At 42.3% G+C, this 18,172-nt stretch overlaps 1 pseudogene; it reads right to left on the bottom strand.

Moving 5' to 3' along the window:
* Positions 1-4,922: 4,922 nt before the first annotated feature.
* Positions 4,923-6,214, bottom strand: LOC113256249 (glyceraldehyde-3-phosphate dehydrogenase-like; annotated as a pseudogene).
* Positions 6,215-18,172: the final 11,958 nt, after the last annotated feature.

Raw genomic sequence — 18,172 nt, 5'->3', positions numbered from 1 at the left:
CCAATAATTTTAAGATCAAAGATTCCAGTAAGAACCTCGGCATTGTCAGAGAAGCATTTAAATAAAACACAAGCAGCTCATCAAAATGACCTGATTAAATGGAAGTGATATATGCAGATACCTGTTTGTAAATAAGGGGAAGCCATCTCTCTGGAGCCAAGACTGTCGCTAGAAGATGATTTACTTCTAACACTGAAGGCTCGTTCCCCACTATATGAGTTTCTGTTTTCGGAAAGAAAACACAAGGTGAAACTTGATTTGTGGATGGCAATGCTAGACTGATGGAGGAGATTTGTTTTTGAAAGAATGCCAGCTAACAGAAGATTTCTAGTAAAAGAAAAAAAGGTGTGTAATTGGGACACCTGGGTAGCTCATTTGGTTAAGCATCTGCCTTCGGCTCAGGTCATGATCTCAGGGTCCTGGGATCAAGCCCCTTGTCGGGCTCCCTGCTCAGCGGGGAGCCTGCTTCTCCCTCTCCCTTTGCCTGCCACTCGCCCTGTTTGTGCTCCCCCTCCTTGCCTCTATGAAATAAATAAAATCTTAAAAAAAAATGTGCGTAATCAACAGTACAGACAGTTGTATACAGTATATCTAACACAAACCTTTTACTGAGATAAGTAGATGGGATAGATAGATAGATAGATAGATAGATGGATAGATAGATAGATACATAGATGAGTAATGATTCAGTCGATGACCAGTGGTCTAACCATTTGTTTTGGCAAGTGGGACACAGGGAACCAGACTTAAAAATACCATCATTTAGGGGCACCTGGGTGGCACAGCGGTTAGGCGTCTGCCTTCGGCTCAGGGCATGATCCCGGCATTATGGGATCGAGCCCCACATCAGGCTCCTCCGCTATGAGCCTGCTTCTTCCTCTCCCACTCCCCCTGCTTGTGTTCCTCTCTCGCTGGCTGTCTCTAACTCTGTCAAATAAATAAATAAAATCTTAAAAAAAAAATACCATCATTTGGATGCTGGACTTAAAGAAAAGCCCATGAGCTTTTTATCTTAAAATATGGATTAGTCAAAAAAGTATATGGATGAGTCATGTTGATGTCCATCAGTCACACTCAGAGAAGAGAAGTGCTAGTGATTGAGAAAACAAGGTACGGTGATTTGTGCAAGCTGTGACAGGGTTAGGCCCTTGAGATGAGTGTGCATGAGGTTGTAAGCCAGGTCTCAATAGACCCATTTCCAGAAATTGCTCTTGTTTCATGTCCAGCTTGTAATTTACTAAAGACATGTTTACATTTTAGTCCATAAACCGGTCCCAAAGTTACATGGCTCATCACCCATGAGAGTAATAAGTTACAACTAGGTTTTCTCTGCTATTGACAGTTTTGGGGGGTTTAGTTTTGTGACCGAGGCCTTGACAAATACAAAAAAGGCTAAAAGACAAGACTATCCACATACACAGATCCAAACTTAGATATCAACAGACCAGGGAATAATAGCATTTTACAGCACAAACAGTGTAAGATACGAAGGAGCAAGAAATGTAATATGAAGTGATCCTCTCAATAATTCCTATCAACCACAAAGCAAAGGAATAAATGAAAATTAAAATGGGCACTTTAAGTCATTGTAGCCTCCTCGATCTTCATCACTGACATGGTGACCTTTAGCAGGTGTTCTTTATTTTATATGATTGATTTACTAACCTTCCTTTCATATCCACAAATCTTATTTTTTTTTTCCGGAAGAAGAATTGAAAGCCCTTGCACATCACAGAACAGGAATTGCACAACACAGAAAGCCTCTTTCACTGAAGGCTGTAAATAGGCACCACGTAATCTCCACGGAATGAGGAAATGTCGCAGGCCACTGCACCCCCTCACTGATGAACCACGCCCTGTCCCTTTAAAACCCTCTTGGCGAGGCAGAAAGCGAGGCGTGGGCTTTTGGACAAGAGTCGGCCTTCACCCCAGGTAGCCAGCCTCCTGAATAAAGCTCATATTCCTTTTCAATCAACCCTGGTCTCTTGAGTATCGAGCACCGGGCAGAACTTGGGTTTCGGTAACACAATTACCCGGCAGGGGAATAGAGCATTAAGGAGTAACATTCCAGGTTAAAAGAATGTGTTTCGACTCACGTTGCAGGGTGATAAAGGTAGATCACTAGTTGAACTGTTTCTAAGAAAAGGAGTTGGCAATGAGAGGGGAGAAGCAAAAGATGCAGCTTTCTGAACAACTTCTCCAGCAGCAACTTATTTTTCTGCCCCCTACACAAAGGAGAAGCTAGCTGTCTCCACTGTGTCCCCAGTCTGAAACAGACACCATCTGCCCTCCTTCTCCTTCTTCTTTGTACTTGGAGTGTGGACACGAAGCCATAGATGGAGCAGTAGTCCTGTGACCATGAAATAAGCATGAGTGGAAAAGCCACATGCTAAGGCTGGTGGGACCAGAAAACAGAAAGTGCTGGAAATAATAGCATCGTGTTGTTACTGCAGCAGCCCTGTATTCCCCACCTTTGGACTTCTTGTGATTTTAGAAAAATCATACCCCATTGTAGTTAAGTCAGTGTGGATGAGTTGTGCAACTATCCCTCCCTTCAAAAAACAAGCTCAGGGGGCGCCTGGGGGGCTCAATCGGTTAAGCGTCCAACTCTCAATTTTGGCTCAGGTCCTGATCTCAGGGTTGTGAGATCGAGCGCTGCGTGGGGTTCCGTGCTGAGTGGGGAGCCTGCTTGAGATTCTCCCTCACGCTTTGCCCTTCACCCTACACCCCACTTGCATATGCGCTCCCTGTCTCTCTCTAACAAAACAAAACAAAACAAAAACCTCAAAACAGTGAAATTTGAAATGCAGACGACTGTTAAATGGACTGCTTGCTTGGGCCTACGGGCTCATGCAAACTAGTGAGACTCAAGCATGATTTCATACCTGCATATCTTAGCAGCTCAACACCGAAAGATAATGTTTTTCTTCAAATAACAAATAATACATATTTTAGTTCTAAGTTTCTTGTTTTTTTTTGTTTTAAACTAAAGTGTGACCTACATTTTCACACCTACTAGGGAAGTTGCAATTTGCCGTCTCATTGGTCACAACTGTCCTCCTCACAAAAGGGCTCTCGGAACAAACTCACTTGTTCACGGGTGTGCTTTTGTTTTGCTTTGTCTTGGCTGACTTCGGTTTTAGATATCAAATGACCTCAGACACAGCCCATTGGCAGAGTTCCCATTTGTTTTTTGATGTAGCCTGCTATTTCTCAATCCTTTCTCTCTGCCTGCAGAGGCTTTCTTAACACTGACTTTGGCCTAAGCACTTAGCCCTTCTTACAACTGGCAGCCCTGTGGAATCCTGGCCGAGCCTACCTATATTGGGTTAATAAAAATAACTCCCTAGCAAGACTGGTCATGAAAAAAAAAGAGAGGAAACAAAAATTGCCAATATCAGAAATAAAACAAGGGGCACTACTAGAGATCTGGGAGGAGAAATTAGAAGAAGAATAAATGAAAATAATGAATAACTTTTTGTCAGTAGATTCAATGATTTAGTTGGAATGAGCAAATTCTTAATGAATCCTCTTTCAAAACCAGCATGAGAATAAAGAAAAAATCTAAGTAGCCTCCCATAAAAAAAAAAAAAAACTATGAAAAGTCTGAGACTGTATGTTGCTTGCAAACTAATGAGTTAGTCAACCACAGTTTCAAGGATTCTGAGAGAAAATACAGGACTTCTGGGTCAGAGATGAAGGACAGTATTTTACAGCAATGGTAGATGAATTACTAATACTAATGATAATGAACTAAAGCTTTTAAAAAACATTTTTGTTTCTTTTTTTTTTTAAAGATTTTATTTATTTATTTGACAGAGAGAGACAGCCAGCGAGAGAGGGAACACAAGCAGGGGGAGTGGGAGAGGAAGAAGCAGGCTCATAGCGGAGGAGCCTGATGTGGGGCTCAATCCCAGGACTCTGGGATCACACCCTGAGTCGCAGGCAGACGCTTAATGACTGAGCCACCCAGGTGCCCCCAAAACATTTTTGTTTCTTAAATTGTATTTATATTTAAGAAAGCAAATAGTCCTATACGGCCTGTAGTAAAAATATAGTTGCCCCTGGAACCACAACCAGAACATGCTAAAGATGCTTTAGCAAAGATACTGCAAAAAGAAAACAACGGGGGTAAAAAGCTAAAAACTAGGACATTGAAAGGAAACAGCAAAATTCTTGTTGAAACCACCTCTTCCTTTGAGTTGATCAAGGTCAAAATCATTTCCTTCTCCAAAGTGAGAAATTAACTAGGCTGAAAGTGTGTAGCTACTTGAATAGTGTAAACGTTAATTAGGTAAGTCTCAATATTGTGATTATATTGGCTACATTATCTCTTTGACCATTTATATCTTGTGTTCGTACCTGGAAACACTTGGGTTATGTTCAGATACCTAACAAGGTTCAGATACATGACAAGCTTCCCTCATGAATGATTAAATGTAGCAGCATTATACAACATTATGTCAGTTCATAAACACAAGCATTAATTTATTAATATTTATTTTTTTGCCTGTGTATGGATTTAGAAAGTATATTTATCCTTTCTGTATTTATAATAATTTTTAAAGTTTAGCCATCACAATTATCTTAAGATAAATTGCTTTCAGAAAAGGACTGTTTTGGGGCGCCTGGGTGGCACAGCGGTTAAGCGTCTGCCTTCGGCTCAGGGCATGATCCCGGCGTTATGGGATCGAGCCCCACATCAGGCTCCTCTGCTGGAAGCCTGCTTCTTCCTCTCCCACTCCCCTGCTGTGTTCCCTCTCTCGCTGGCTGTCTCTCTCTCTCTCTCTCTCTGTCAAATAAATAAATAAAATCTTAAAAAAAAAAAAAAGAAAAGGACTGTTTTTTAAAAAAAAATTTTTAAAGATCTATTAACTTATTTTAGAGAGAGAGAAAGAGAGAGCACACACACAGGTGCATGTGCAGGCAAGGTGGTGGGTAGAGGGAGAGAATCCTGAAGCAGACTCCCCTCTGAGTGTTCAGGGGGCTCTTACTCCTTGGAGGCCATGTGGACCACAAGGTCGACCACCTGGTTGCTGTAGCCAGATTCACTGCCGTACCAGGAAATGAGCTTGACAACATGGTCACTGAGAGCAATGCCAGCCCCATCATTGAAGGTGGAAGAGTGGGTGTCACTGTGAAAGTTGTAAGAGACAACCTGGTCCTTGGTGGATCGCCGTATGCCCTTGAAGGGATCCTCTGATGCCTGTTTCACCAGCTTCTTGATGTCATCAGATTTGGCAGCTTTCTCCAGGTGGCAGGTCAGATCTACCACTGACATATTGGGGGCGGGGACACAGAAGGCCATGCCAGTAAGCTTCCCATTCAGCTCAGGGATGACCTTGCCTATAGCTCTGGTAGTGCCAGTAGAAGCAGGGATGATGTCCTGGGCAGCCTTTGACCATCATGCCATAGCTTCCCAGAGGGACTGTCCATGGTCTTCTGGGTGGTAGTGATGGCCTGGACTATGGTCATGAGTCCCTCCACAATGCTGAAGTTGTCATGAATGACCTTGGCCAGAGGGGCCAAGTGGTTGATGGTGCAGGAGGCACTGCTGACAGTCTTGAGGGAGTTGTCCTACTTCTCATGGTTCACACCCACCACAGACACGGGGGCCTCAGCAGAAGGGGCAGAAATGATGACCCTCTTGGCCGCACCCTTCAAGTGAGCCCCAGCCTTCTCCATGGTAGTGAAGACCTCAGTGGACTCCACAACATACTCAGCACTGGCATCACCCCATTTGATGTTGGCAGGATCTGGCTCCTGGAAGATGGAGGTGGGCTTTCCATTGATGATAAACTTCCCATTCTCAGCCTTGACTGTGCCATGGAATTTGCCATGGGTGGAATCATACATGTGGACCATATAGTTGAGGTCAATGAAGGGGTCACTAATGGTGACAACATCCACTCTGCCAGAGTTAAAAGCAGCCTTGTTGATCAGGTGCCCAATATGGTCAAATCCATTTACTCCAGTCTTCACCATTGTGTCTCAGGGATGTGGTTGGCATTGCACCAGAAGATGCAGCTATCTGTCGAACAGGGAGGAGCAGATAGCCTAGAATCTTCTAATAATGGGGCAAGGTAGCATTGTCACCAACATCTTTCTAATCCTAATCTCATATTGATAAGAAACTTGAATTTACTATATAGTTTGCAGATTTATAAAAAATGGAATATTCTTGTAAGTACAGGTTTGTACACAAAGTTCCTAGTTGAAAATATTCCTAAATTCTATTGGTCCATACTTCTGTGTTAGTCACTATATTCATACTGCATGTCATACATATTTATTTAAAACATCTCTAATAGAGATATAATGCAAGCCACACTGCTATTTTAAATATTTTGTAGCTATGTTAACAAAGTAAAAAGAAGAAGGTAAAGGGGCGTCTGGGTAGCGCAGTTGTTAGGCGTCTGCCTTCAGCTCAGGGCATGATCCTGGCATTCCTGGATCGAGTCCCACATCGGGCTCCTCCGCTGAGAGCCTGCTTCTTCCTCTCCCACTCCCCCTGCTTGTGTTCCCTCTCTCGCTGGCTGTCCATCTCTGTCAAATAAATAAATAAAATCTCTTAAGAAAAAAAAAAGAAGAGGGTGAAATTATTTTTAATAACAGACTTTATTGACCCAACTTATCCAAAGTATTATTATTTCAACTTTCAATCAATATTAAAAGTATTAAAGAGATATTTTACGTCCTTTGTTTCATATTAAGTCTTTAAAATTCAGTGTATATCTTATACTTAGAACACAATTCAATTTAGAATAACTACAGTTCCAGTGCTCAGGAAGCCCCATGTGGCTGGTGGCTGTGACACTAGATAGCACACATTTTAAGACTCAGATCTTGCAATGCCCCAGCCCTAGAGCACATCTTGTCCAATACCCCACCCGGCTTCTGTTTACTTAATACCATTTGAGGTTGGGATTCTGAATTAGAGCTATATTGACTGAAGGTTTGCATCCCCTCCAGATTCGTATGTTGAAGCCCTAACCCCCAATGTGACGGTATTAGCATGTAAGGCCTTTAGGAAGTAATTACGTTTAGGTGAAGTCGTCAAGGTGGAGGCCCCATGAAGGGATTAGTGTCCTTATAAGAAGAGGAAGAAACCAGAGCTCTCTCTTTCTCTCATTCTCTCCACTATGTGATGACGGAGCGAGAAGACAGCCCTCTACAAGCCAGAGAGGCCCTCTCCACGAACTGAATCAGCCTGAACACAGATGGTGGGATGTCCCTGTCTCCAGAACTGTGAGAAATCAAGTTCTGTGGTATAAGCCACCCAGTCTATATAATAGTTATAACAGCCTGAGAGGATTAAGGCAGAGGGAAAGATAGTAAGAGGTAATAAAATGAAGACAGACTACTTCTGCCTCATAGTTTGGTGGAAAAGGAAGACATGTATGTAAAAGGAATAAGGGAACACAGAGGAAAGGAGAGTCAGAAAATGCAACAGAGAATGGGCAATGTTTGAGTTGGGCCTTATGAGATGAATAGGAGTTTGACGAAGAAAGAAGTAAGAAAATGACACGCGGGTCGAAAGGAACAGAAACACTGATTCAGAGCGGAACCTGTCATGTGGTGCCTGCCGGGAAGCTTAAGGGAGCTGAATTACAGGAGACCAGCTCCTCAGGGTGGGTCGGCGGCTTAGGGATTGCAAAAGGTTTGGATACACTCCTGCGCCAAATAAAAAGTGTATCTGGTTTAAAATGCTGAGGAACAAAAAACTGTGATGATGACCATCACCGTGGTTTTGCTACTTTCTGTAGTTCTACTTAGTAAAAATTAAAGCAACACACATTCTTTGATCAAGGGTCGGCTGAGCAAGCTCACAGGGAGATTCTGAAAACGACCGGTGTGAACATGCTCGTGGTCCCCGGTCATTGGTACCTAGACCAGATAGTGAAAAGGAACAGACAGGTTGGAGGCAGGGGGCATGATGGGTGAGAGAATAAGATAAGAAGCTTCTGAGTCATCAAAAGCATAGACGGGGGCGCCTGGGTGGCTCAGTCGTTAAACGCCTGCCTTCAGCTCAGGTCATGATCCCAGCGTTCTGGGATCGCGCCACATCAGGCTCCCTGCTCTGCTGGGAGCCTGCTTCTCCCTCTCCCTCTCCCACTCCCCCTACTTGTGTTCCCTCTCTTGCTGCCTCTCTCTCTGTGTGTCAAATAAATAAATAAAATCTTAAAAAAAAAAAAAAAAAAAAAACATAGACACAGATTTAGTAGCAGGGACTGTGCCAGAACTTGGGAGGTGGGAGGCAGAAGACTACAAGAGTTTGGAAGTAGAGTAATTCGAGTTGGAGTTTGGAAGGAGAACAACTCTAGCTGACAAGTCCATGAGAACGATTTGTTAAAATCAGTGGATTAGAGAGGGCTAAAAAGTTTGTGCAGGGTGTTAGATATCCAAATGGAAACAACAGTGATAGGCCATGGCCCACGTCCTCAAGGACTATAGCAGAGGTCTGAGGAGGATGAGGGTAAGAATGGAATTCAGTGCAAATGGATGCCGTGCACTCACAACATCTTACTGAGGAAAGCTTGTGTAGCAATGGAGGCAGCAGTAGAAAGCTGGAAGAATTTTGGTCCCAACATGCTAAGATACAGGGAATGAGAGTGAATGAGTGCCTTCAGCCTAAGTACTTTGCCAGAGGTAAGCTGTCATTACGTCAAAGAGAAGCCACGTGGTTTAAATAGTGGTTCTCAAACTTTGGCTATATCCCAGAAACACTGGGGAGAGCTGGTTAGAGGCACTGACGAATTGTCATGATGTGGACCGTCAAACGCACAAGGTGTATGAGTCATTGGTATAGAGAAGAGAGATGAGGGGCGCCTGGGTGGCTCCGTAGGTTAAGTGTCTGCCTTTGGCTTAGGTCATGATCTCAGGGTCCTGGGATCGAGTCCCACATGGAGCTCCCTCCTCAGGGCAGAGTCTGCTTCTCCCTCTCCCTCTGCCCCTCCCCCCCCAAGCTCTCCCTCTTTCTAGCTCTCTCTCTCTCAAATAAATAAATAAAATCTTTAATAAAAAAAAATAAAGAAGAGAAATGACCCTTAGTTTAATTCCCTTCTTTCATTTACTGTGAACTCGAGCAAAGTACTTAACACTGGGCCTCAATTTCCTCATCAAAAATTTAGCTACATAATACACACTTTCCAGGATCCTAATGAGGTAAACATGGGCCACACTATAGTGGAAAGTATAAAATCATGGTCTCTGTCCTGTGAAGGGCCCATGGGGAGCTGGCAGAAGAGAGCCACCCTCTTCGTGGTCCAGTGGTCCTCTGTACTTTGTAGTCCAGAACACTTGGCTTCCCAGTGTTGGGCAGGGTAAAAGCAGAATGGCAGAACGGGAAGGCTTGTTGCTATGGTAACTACACACCGGCTCTCTCACCTTCCCCACATGAGAGCTCCTCTTCCTGCACAGTTTGCAGTTCGTACCGAGCTCCCGCTGAGCTTCTGAGGGGCGGGTAGTATAACTGCGGTGGCACGCGGAGCGCTCCCTGGCCACCCCAGTAAGAGGCCCTGAAGGCACCTGATGGAGTGCACAGCAAGAACTTCTCTCTTGCCTTCTCCAGATCAGAACAGCATCGCTCCATAGGGCAACAGAAAAGGGAGCATCAGGCAGATTTTTATGCTAAAACAAATTAACTCCTATTTACTAAGAAATGCAAGAGAGGGTGTGAAGCTTCAGTAAATGTTTTCCTCTGAAACATATGTAGCTAGGGGAAGTTTTCAGAAATGTGTATACATATTTCTTGTGTGTATATATAGGAAGACGAGTGTGGCAGCATTTAAGAGTTTAGAAATGGATGTTACTCAATTCTCATGCTAACATTATCTGTGAGTCCATATTTTCAAAAGTGACCACTCTGTGTAAGGTTGAGCAGAATTGATCCTAGTGCTTACAAATTTTGTTTGGAAGCTGTCTCTCTTGTTACACCAAAGGCAAAATTTAGAAGTTCCACTGTGACTTCCACTTTGGAAAAACTGTTTCATGAGGTCTGTGTGGCCAAGGCTGAAGGCAGGAAGTGTTAAACTGAAATCTGGCGTGCAAAAGGATAGAAAACAGGAAATACTTAAATATGTATGTTACCAAGCTGCTCTCCTTGATGGGACTTCAGTCGGACTCCTCTAAGTCCTGTTCTTGACTGGGCCTCAAGCTTGCCCTCCACCCCCATCCTTGCCAGAGCTGCATAGCCCAGCTTTATCAACAATCCTATCAGTTGAGAGTATCGGGGAGCAAGAAGTCCCATCCCCTTCAAGGTCCTTCTAGCTGTACTGAGAATCAGAGTGGCCTGAGACAGACTAACAGGAGAAGATAAAATTGAACAACGTATGTACAGGGAACCCACACAGACATGGAAATTCCAAAGGCAGTCAAGCAAAATGAGGTATACATGTCATCTTGAATGAAGGAGAAGCTGGTAGATGTCTCGGACTTCAGGGGAAAGGAATGTACCTCACAGGATGATAAGGAGAGCAGATGTTTGGCAACTAGATGTTTACCCTGACATACAGATGGGTCACTCAGATAAAATTTTTCTCTGCTAATAACCCTTGTTCTGGGAAAGACCCCCAGTCTAGATTCTTCTATTCAGTTAAGGGAGGGGCAAAAGTTCCTCTTGAGTTCACAGGGTCTCGATTACCTTCAGCTCAAAATAATCATCAGCTTCAAAATAATCTCAAAATAATCCTCCGAAGTGGGCCCACCTTGAGGCGGCCTTCCCTTGGCCCCTATAAGAGAAAATCTCCCTCTCCCTTGATATATGATTATCCTCAATATCTAATCAAATTCCTCATGATATTCAGTCTGGACTGCTCTTTATAATTTTCCATCCACCAACGCCCCTCCCCCCAACCCTGCGTCTTGGCTGTAGGTCCTGAGTTGTCTTTATTGTATTCAGAATGGAGCCCAGTTCTATCCTGGGGGCTCTTTTCCCCTATTGCAATAGTTTCTGAATAAAATCTATCTTTACTGCTTCAACTAGCGTCTAACTCTGGTTCTTTTAGACAATATGCAGAACCAAGTTCATATACATACATTATTCCAACATTTAGGATAATATATGATCTCAAAACGCACAGGATGGTGTTTGAAGCATAAATTAACACAAGTTCTAAGAGGGTAATTGGACACTCTGTATTTGAAATCTTTTAAACATTCATACCTCATTACCCAGTCATTCAATTTCAAGAAATCAATTCTACTAAATTTGGAATAGGCCTTATATATAAATATAATCATAGCAGCATTATTTATGATAAAGAAAACCTGAAGGCAATCTAAATATCCAACGATAATTTGTTACCTACAGTACAATGCATTAATTTGAGGAAACATTGTACGGCCCTCAAAATGTTCATGAAAAGTTGCAACAGCCAAAAACATACTTATAAAGTGATGATAAGTAGAGAAATATCAGCAAAATACAAAATCACACAAAATTATGTCCTCATTTAACAAATAAATCTCTGCATGTATATTATATATGTATATATTAAAAACAGACATATGTATATGAAACGTTGAAAGTGCACCAAAATGTTAAAAAAGGGAACCTTCTGATAGGTTTTTTTCCTCCTCAAAAAGTTGGGATTCTTAGTTGCAAACAAAAGAAGTCATTCTGGCAAAATTAAGCAGAAAAGGCACTTATTAAAAGAAATTAGCTGACAGGGTGATTGAGGGGACCGGAAACAGCCTCCAGGCTGTACATCTTAGAGCGACGCCCAGGTCCGGCTGATAAGAAAACCATCACCACTGTTGCTGCCGAGTAACGCCACCAGCAGGATTCCTCTACAACTGGTGGCTGCCAGCAACTCTAGAAAGCTACCACCTTTTAAATCACAACCTCCAGACGCTGTTGTTGTCAGTTGTCACTCACTCAGCAAAAAACGGAAACAGTGTGGGGGCTATTTCTTCACGTTGCTCATCTCCAAATCAAAGTCTTGGAGGGTTTTGAGCAAAGGAGTGACATAACTGACTTCTATTACAGAGGGGATACTTCTAACTGCTGGCAGGAGAATATAAGGTGGGGGCAGAGGAGGAAGCAAGGAGGCTACTTAGGAAGGTAATGCAATAATCCAGATTGGAGGTGAAGACAGGCTGATAGAAAAGGGAGTGGTGAGAAGTGGCTGAGTTCCAGATATATTTCAATCAGATTTGCTAATGGATTACATGTAATGTGTGAAACAAAAATCAAGGGGGACTCCAAGATTTTGGCCCGAGAATTTGGAAGACCGAGAATGAGTGAGGGACAGGCGGGGCTACATAAGGAGAGATAGGTAGGCGGCTATGGGATCAGGCTAACAAAACCCATAAAAATGTAGAGGTGTAGGGAAACTAGAGATAAGGGAACAAACCAGACCACCCTGCCCTAGGCATGGGGGGGGCGGTCTTTTTTATGATAGTCACCTGTGATCAACAAAGGATAACTAGACCCTAAGAAAAGAAGTAAGCCATTAATGATGTTATCACCAGTCCTCACTTAAGCCAAGACATCACAAGAATGATATGGCCACAAGCTCCCTGGTCAGTGCTAAATAAGACTGTCAGTGGAGGCCCTCGTTGGCAACTCTGTCAGCACCCCTCTCGTTCCTGAGAGCTTTTTCTGTATCCTTGCTTAATAAACTTCTATCGCTTTACTCACTCTCCTTTGTCTGCGAGATTCATTCTTCAACTCTGTGAGACAAGAACCTAGCTCTCCTGCTTCAAGATGGGAAAGATACTGTATGGAGATGACAAGTAGCAGCTGAATACATGACAGGAGCTCAAGGTTGAAGATAGAAATAAAGAAAATGCTTTGCATAGTGGCTAGGACAGTGGGTAGGGATTTCCTGTTTGGGTCTAAGTACAATTCTGGGCATACCTGGGTTTGTTTGATCAAAATCCTATTTTCATAAAGACTAAGAAGCCTCCTAGAGGGAACTCAGGTTGAGTTTGAACCAACAGAAAATTCTTTAGACCTTGATAGTGAGAAAAGATTCTGAACAGCATGGGGACTATCACTTGGATTTACCTCTTAATCCATACCCCATAAGGACACAGAGAGGGGTATAAGTAAAAACTAAAAAGCACCTGAGCGTGGAGCACTGCTTTGAGACCCACCCTTAAGGCCTGGCTCCTTTATGGAATAGTGATCCTGCAAGAGAAAAGACCAGAAAAGTAGCATATGCCTAGAAAAGTAGCATAAGCTATTGGTGGATATGGGTTTATCAAGCCAGCTAATGTAAAACAAATCCTTGGACACCCTCTTATGGATGGTTTTGCAAGGCTTTGTGGTCCTACGTTAGGCAGTGAGGGCAAGAAACAGTGGAGTGTATGTTACTATCTTAACTTGATGTGGTTGGCTCTGCTTGGGAAGAAAACTCTGGGTAGGGTATGTATTTTCACTAAGGAAGAGTTGAAGACAATGAAGGGATTCAGAACAAATCTCTCCAAAATATGCCACTTTGGCTTGTGGACTCTTTTGAACTGAAGGCAATCAAGATTCTGTGGGCTCAGGGGAATCTTTGCTCCTCCCTTAACTGCCTAGAAGAATCTAAATGGGGAGTCTTTCTTAGAATAAGGGTTATTATCAGAGGGGTAACCGACTGGCTCAGCCGGTAGAGCATGCAACTCTAGATCTCAGAGTTGGAAGTTCCAGCCCCAAGCTGGGTAGAGAGATTACTTAAAAATAAAATCATTTTTTTAAAAAAGAATAAAAGTTATTACCAGAGATAAATTTTATCTGAGCGATTCACATGTGTGACAGGACAAACATCTAATTATCAAACATCTCCTATTTTTATGGCCCTGAGAATTGCCCTCCTTTTCTTTGAAGCCACTGGCCTTTACCCCATTCCTTGGCTCAGGATGAGCGCATAGACCTCATTTTACCTCTCTGTCTTTGAATCCCTTATGTATGTGTGGTTCCCATACACATGAAATTAAATTTTATTTTCTCCTGTTAATCTGTTTCCTGTCAGTTTAATTCTTAGACCAGCCAGAGGAACTTTCGAAGGGTAGAGGAAAACTTTACCTCTCCAATAAAAGGAAAGTAGTAGGAGTACAAAAGACTGGATTATTTCTTCCCTTAGATTTAAAAACTTGAAAAGATACCACATGACAGAATCCTTAGTAATGAAGGGGAGAAAAATTTGCCACCCCAAAATATGTCTCTTTGGCGTAAGGATTATCTTGAGCTGGTTATGCTTCAGAAATTGCAGAATAAAAAAGCTCTGAAAACGGAGTAGTTATTATCCTGTTGTAGGAAACATTTACCTCTACAAGGGAAGTCTCCATTTGTTAGCCTCTCCCCGTCTCTGTGCCCCCACCCACCACAAGAAGAGAAGGATGCTCCTTAATTTCTGGAAACTCTTATAAATGGAGAGGGCAATGATTTAAATCAGTATAACAGCCATAGGCTTTTTCACTGTGCCTTTCCCGTTAACCTTCCATAACTGACTTTCCCCTCCCCCCAACATCTTCCATCTTTCTGTATTTAAAGCAGTGGCTTGGGCCATTTCAGGGAGGTACTCAGTTTTCCTGGGTATCTTTCACGTATGCAGGAGGTATACATGTTATTAACTTCTGCTTATTTTCCGGTGCTGTCTTTTTTGTTATAGGTGGTGTCTCAGCCAAGAATCTAGAAGGGTAGTGGGGAAATAATTTTTCCTCCTCCACGGTTACAAGAAAAGATTCAAGATAGTTATGCTTGAATACACAAACATAATTAACCCCATCCTGAGAACTACATAGAACCGCAAGCTCCCAGTCACCCGAGCTAGACAAGACATGAAAGTAAAAATAAACTTTATAAAGTTACACGTCTTAAGAAGGCAATTGTTTTTTGAAAATGCTTCAATTGTTGAGTAGAGAAAATAAGTGCATTAAAAAGAGAGAGAAAAGAAATGTGCAATACAGCTAAAAACTTCAAAACATGAAAGCAGGAAAGTATTTCAGTCTAACAAATGAAAAAGCCAATATTTCTGCTTTTTATATGATCTTAGAAGAAATGAGTGTATTCATTAGTAGGGGCACGTCTCTAGCCCAATGTGTTTGTGGGAGAAGGACCTTTAAATAAAAAGTGGCATTTGCCTACCATTTTCAATTTAATCTCCAAAGATGTTTAAAAACTAATTATAAAATATCATTATGGGTAATTGAGTCCATCCATTTCTAAAATTAGGAAAATAAATAATTTAGATTATCCAAATGAATATGAAATGCATTGGCATAAAAAAATCACAATATAAAGAATTCATTATGAAACAAATCTAACACCATTCTGAATAATTTGCATCAAAATGCACTGTGAATCTATCACAATAATTGTTACTGTCAAGATATATTTTTTTCTAACAATTAACTTATCTAAATGTAATGCCATAAAGTATGAAAATGTTGTAGGTTAAAATTACTCTCATTTGTACCTATGAGATGCACATACACATACCTAGGTTATTAAAGGGAAGTAATAATAAGAGTTAACAGAGGCAGTATTTATGTGTTTTGCACGCACTGCACTTTTTTTTTTTTACAAATAATTTCTTATCAATTCAAGGAAGTGGATGTTATTACTATCCAATTTTTAAAGATAGAGAAGCCAAGGCACAGAGAAGTAAAATGCTCAGTTCTACAGCCAGTACATAGGACTGATTCGAACCTAGATAGTTTAAAGAACTTGTGCTTGGGGACAACTGGGTGGCTCAGTCAGTTAAGCGTCTGCCTTCGGCTCAGGTCATGATCCCAGGGTCCTGGGATAGAGTTCGCATCAGGCTCCTTGTTCACTGGGGAGCCTGCTTCTCCCTCTTCCTGCCCTTCTCTCTTTCTCTGACAGATAAATAAATTAAACGAAAAAAAAAAATACCTTGTGCTCTTAACTGCAAACAGGATTTGCAATCAGGCAGACCCTGTATTGCCATCTCAGTAGTACCATGCTCTTGGTCAAGGTGTTCAACTTCTTTATGTCTCAAAATGTGAAAAAGAAGGACAGTAATGTATATCTCACCGAGCTATTGTGAAAGTACCGCGAGATCATGAATACGAGCGAGCTCAGCCTGGTGCCTGCCATGCCTGCTGCACCTGGCCTAAACCCACGTGGTTTCAAATGGCAGGTTCTTTCCGTAAACGGGTGTAACCTCATGCCGTGGGAGCCAGGTTGGACGAAGGCTATTTTCCTCATCCCAGTCTCAATATTTGATGCTGTGCCACTAGCGAAGCAAGTCTTAGACAAATTCTGCTAAATGTCTAAGCATTCATTAGCAAGCAGTTACAAAAACAGTTCTGCACTGTCCCGAGACACTGCAATCGTTCACTTGTATGAGAGGCTCGCCCAACACCCGTTCTCAAGTTGGGATCCTTCTTCAGGTGAGGGCAGGGGACTGCGGCCTCTGTAAGGGAGTGTGCTTGGCTCTTTCTCTTCTGCCTGCTTCATGCAACGGCAGGAGGGCATGTTCAATCTTCCTACACACCATCCATTTAGAACAATGTTCATTTTGCCAATGGAAATTGTTAACATCCTTATCCTAATTAACGAACTCTCCGGTGTCAGTTTTCGTAACTGTACGTGAAGTGCTGCGAGCACCTTTGGAGTGTGGATTCCTGATCAGTGTCCTTCCGTGCTAACTAATGGTCCCTAGGATATGGATTAGAGTTAACTTGTACACACCCGCATCCATGCAACTGGCTTATACCAAGTTATTATTGTGTGAGGTATTATCACACAGACGATATAACCCGTCGTGTTTGTGTTAGGTTCATAAATATTATAGTCCTTCCCCCTTTCTGGACCCTTTCCCTTTGTCCATCCACACCCACCCCATCCTCAGTGTAGTAGGTGACTAGAGCCTCTTGAAACCGAAATAGTTACAGAATCTAATTAGGGACATATAGGGATATAGGGAATTCTACACTATTTCTCCCCAAGAAATAAGAAAGTTCATCATGGATCTAAAAAGAAAAAAAGTGTCAAGAACACCACAGCAAGGGTGAGATCTTTCCCATAATATATACAGTTATCTCCAGCTATCCAAACTGTTGTGTTTTTTTAGAAGGTACCTGAGTAAAGCATGCTGGGATAGAGATCCCTACCTCATCATTCACTGACAAGCCTTTCGTCTTTTATCTATGCATGGGTTTATCAGCAGTGTGCACGTGGTAATTTGTGTATGATTATAAAGACCCCGTGGTTCTCCAAAGTAAAAATGTTTTAGTTTCTCTTTCTGATTAAAAAAGATATTATATGCTCACTGTAAAAACATTTCCATAATACAGAAAAGAATAAGGAAAAAAATCTAAACTGCCACCATTCAGAGATAAACACTGAAAAATCTCTTTTTAACACACATACATACTTTTCAAGGAGACCATGGAAAAGACCCAGTAAAGACAGGAAAGACAGCAAAGTTGTAAGCCTTCTTGAAAAGAAGTGGAGGCTTGTATTTGCTCCTAACTCAAGTTCCTGTTCTGAGTAAACCACTTCTGTGGGCTTTTGCTGTGGAAATGTTTTTGTTGTGAAAATTAGGAACTTTGAAAGGTTTAGCTCCGAGGAGCTAATCTACTCTGCATAATAATGCAAAAATAGTCTCAGTAATGGCAGACTTTCCCTTTTGCTTGTTATTTTCAAGAAATTAGAGAAAAAATTGATTGAATTAGTTCATTACAATACCAAGATAATATGGCTTACTCTTGGAAGTTGCACGTATACAACGGGGATTGTACGGCAATCATAAAATGTCTCTGAATTTCCTTGTTTGCAAAGTTTTATTTTTCTAGTTCTGGTGCTCAAAATTCAGACAATCCAGCTCACAGACTCACAAGAAGGTGGGAAGCAGCACCAGGCCTGCCTCCCACCTCCAGCTGCAGGAAGGTCTCGCTGTTGACTATCAATCACTACCTTGATCAAAAGATTGCCTCTGAGCCCTAGACCGGGGCTCTGAGGTGAATAGAATGGAAAGGGACGCTCGTACAAATTAGGCAGCCCGGACACGACTGAGGTTTTACAGTACGTTGTGGGGCTATGGGTGGGGGCGGGGCAATAACTCCACGTTAGAGTTCCGTAATGTCTCCTTTTAAGAATTTCCTTTAAAGGGATGCCTGGGGGGCTCAGTCGGTTAAGCGTCAGCCCTTGGCTACCTCATAATCCCAGCCTCCTGGGATGGAGTCCCACATCGGGCTCGTTGCTCATTGAAGAGCC

This window comes from Ursus arctos, unplaced genomic scaffold (assembly GCF_023065955.2).
Source record: "Ursus arctos isolate Adak ecotype North America unplaced genomic scaffold, UrsArc2.0 scaffold_21, whole genome shotgun sequence".
Lineage (NCBI taxonomy): Eukaryota > Metazoa > Chordata > Mammalia > Carnivora > Ursidae > Ursus > Ursus arctos.
This window is presented reverse-complemented; position numbering and strand designations above follow the sequence as displayed.